The sequence below is a fragment of the Moschus berezovskii genome, chromosome 9 (genome assembly GCF_049115385.1).
Source record: "Moschus berezovskii isolate FMDL1 chromosome 9, NW_MosBer_1.0, whole genome shotgun sequence".
Classification (NCBI taxonomy): domain Eukaryota; kingdom Metazoa; phylum Chordata; class Mammalia; order Artiodactyla; family Moschidae; genus Moschus; species Moschus berezovskii.
Window position 1 is genome coordinate 3,556,582 of NC_142468.1, and position 3,578 is coordinate 3,560,159.

Genomic DNA, 3,578 nt, shown 5'->3' on the forward strand with positions numbered 1-3,578 from the left:
AGAGAGACCTAGCTTCAAATTCTCTGCCACGCTTGCTAATTGCATGAGTGTAGGTAAATCGCCTAACATCTGCGAGCCTCACTTACTCACCTATTAAATGGGAGGCACATCGCTTGCTCTCTTTCCGGCTGCGTGGGGTCTTGGCTGCTGCTGGTGGGCTGCCTCTGGTTTCCGCCTGTGGGGGCTGCTCTCTGGTTGTGGTGTGCGGGCTTCTCACTGCGGGGACTCCTCTGCAGAGCATGGGCTCTAGGGCGCACCCGCCTCGTAGCTGTGGCTCTCATGTCCCAGAGCGCAGGCTCAAGAGTTGAGGCTCACAGAATTGGTTGCCCCGCAGCGCGTGGGATCTTCCCGGACCAGGGGCGGAACTCGTGTCTCCCTGCATTGGCAGCCAGATTCCTATCCATTGGAACACCAAGGAAGCCCTCTGTGGTTGTTTTAAGAGATAATCTATGTACAGTTCCCAGCACTTAGTAGGATTTTAATACATGGGGGAAAAAAATTAAAACACTTTTTCTTGTGCTCCATTTATGGAGCCGAGTTTTCCCACATGACCTGTGGGAAGTGTGTAGTCATGGTGATGGAAAAGCCCGTCAGTGAAAGGAAATGCTCACTAATTGAGCTGATAGATCCTAAGTCCAGGATATTATTCATCCCCTCCCCCTCCCAGTTTGATGCATCTTTAAAGATAACCATTTATGGAATGTTTAAGAACAGTCAGTGCACGTAAAACACTGAAAATGAGCAACAGTTCAGAGGCAATGATGTATGAGGTTTGGTGCTCTCCTGAATCTGCGGCTGGGGAACTGGGGGGCTAACTGTGTCTCTTCCATGAGTGCATGTCTTCTCATGAATACCGGCGGTGGGGAGGGATTGATCTTCAAATAAATATGATTCATGGCTTAATGGAAAAGCTGCAAGCTTCCTCGTGAAGATTGAATAGCAAGTCAGTTCATTATACTGTAGTTATTGAAATTGCAGTCTGCTCCCAATGAATGCAATTACAAATCCATTTAGGAAGGCGTGTGATCGGGGATTTGGTTCGTTTTCATTTACCCTTTGGGTACCTGAATAGTTGGGCAAATGAGACCTGGCCCCCCTCCACTACCCTTGGGTCCTGATCATTTCTATTAATACTCCTCTAACACCAGTCACAGTGCCTGGTCGTGAAGCAGGGATAGGTCTCATTTGCAAAACCATCCAGGTTCTTGCTAGTATTTGCTGGCTGACTAGAGATGCCCTCATTGCGTGTCTCTGGTGTGCTTTTGCTCACTCATCATAGGGATGGTCAGATTCTGGTTATCAGTTTACCTCCGTTTGTGTATTCACTGTGCACACCCCGTGACCCAGGCAACTAACCCCAACCTTAACACACAGCCTCCACATCTCTTTATATGTCCAGCGAACGATCCATGGACACCAGTTCAATCGGGGTGCACAAACTGTGGATGTGTGAGACTCTGTTTCCTCAGAGTTTCTTGTAAAGCTCCAAAGCTGAGAGCAGACAAGCTCCCCAGTGTTCTCAAGAGAGTGACAGGGAGCTAGCAGACGTGCCCTTTATCGCTTTCACAGGTGATCTATTGATCATGTTACTATCACCGCCTGCTTCCCCCTCCCAGCACCCCAAACATCCTGTATGAAGCAGGCATGTAACTTCTGAAGGCAGCTCATCCTGGGTTCATTGATGTGAGGTGTTTTGGCCACATGGGGAATACTGCGGCATTCTCATCTCCAGATTCAAGTGGCAAGATTCCCAGAGAACTGTCACAGGGTTTTGGGGTGGATGCTTCTGGAAAGGGAGGCTGGCATTTCACTCCCTGGCTGCATGCAGGCTGAGTTCAGAAGCGTGGCAGCATTTGCGGCCTGCCACAAGGTGGCAGAGGAGAGAGCTCTTGAGGGGTTGACTCCCTGATGCTGGAGTTTAGGCTCCTTCCTGAATACGGAGAAGGAGCCTTCATTACAACCCGGAGCATTCTGGAGGTCTGAGGGTGGAAGGCGCAGCCTGCAATGGCTGGGAGGAGAAAAAGGAAGAGAGGCTCGGTGTCTGGTCTGTGTGTCTCTCACCCACGGAGGGTGGTTGTCAGGCTTAAGCCACTGTCCTGGTCAGCTTGGACTGACGATAACAGAACACCATAGATGGGATGGCTTACCCACATGAATTTTTTTCCCACAGTTCTGGAGGCTACGAAGTCCAAGATCAGGGTGCCACCGTGGTCAGGTTCTGGCGAAGTGACTCGTTTAGACTTGTAAATGGCCATCTTCTTACCATGCATCACATGGCAGGGACTAGAGAGAAGCAAGCTCTGCTGTCTCTCATAAGGGCACTAATCCTATCATGGAGGCTCCACCTTCATGACCTCATCACCTCCCAAAGGCCCCATCTCCAAATACCATCATACTGGGCACTGGGGCTTTAATATATGAATTTTGGAGGAACACAAATATGCAGTCTAACAGCCATTTAGAAAGAATCTTTCTGAGAGGGCAGTGTGCACAGATGGTCACTGCACTGTGGGGAGTCCCATGGGAGGCAGGAACTCAGAGGTGGTCCAGCAAGAGCAACCCAGGAGCATACGACTCCCTCGGGAACAGAGCGGCACAGTGGTTCCCACAGTGACTCTGAAGAACCCACCATGTGTCCCACATAAAGTCAGCTTTTGAAGGAGGGGCAACAGTAAATGGAAACCCACTCCAGGACTCTTGTCTGGAGAACTCCATGGACAGAGAAGCCTCGCAGGCTGCAGTCAGTGGGGTCGCAAAGAGTCGGACGTGACTGAGCAACCATCACTCACTCACCCAACACCGAAGTGACAGCCACATGGAGTCAGAGGAGAGCATATGAGTGACCAGAGGGAAAAAACAACTTATGACTCTTCCCCTCGTCTCTCCTTTCCATGTACTGACCTCGAAAGTGCAGAAGAGATGGCAGAAGGTGGAGGCAAAAGTGATGTTCAGTTTCCACTGCAAGTCCCCTAAACAGGGTCAGGCCTGAGTGGAAAGGAGTGTGGCAATAGGAAAGGGACAGTAGCTCAGATGGTGAAGAATCTGCCTGCAAAGCAGTTCAATCCCTGGGGTGGGAAGATTCCCTGGAGAAGGGGATGGCTACCCACATGAGTGCCTGGAGAATCCCTGGTGGGCTACAGTCTCTGGGGTCACAGAGTAGGACAAGAATGAGTGATTCACACTTAGGAGACTGGTAGAGCTTAGGATTAGATGGGGGGTTCAAGTTTTGTTTTAGATTGGACAGGACTTTAGAGAATGTGAAAAGGAATGTTTATCACTAGAGGGAGATTGTTCATGAAACCAAAGAAGGTCACAAGATCTGCCTGGGATGCCCTTAAAAGGGGAAGGAAGGAGATCCATCAGAACATGCTGGAAGCCGTGGAAGGGGAAAAATAAGTCTGTTCCTGTTTGTATCCTCGTTGAGTTCAGTCCATTCATTGAATTGCTTCCATGTGCAATGTAGGTATCATGGAGGAATTCACAGGTGAGATGGAGGACAGTGCCTGCCCCACACAAAGCAGACCTCCCCAAACATCCTCCTGAGGTGTGACTTTCCTTTCTGGATCTCCTCTAATCGT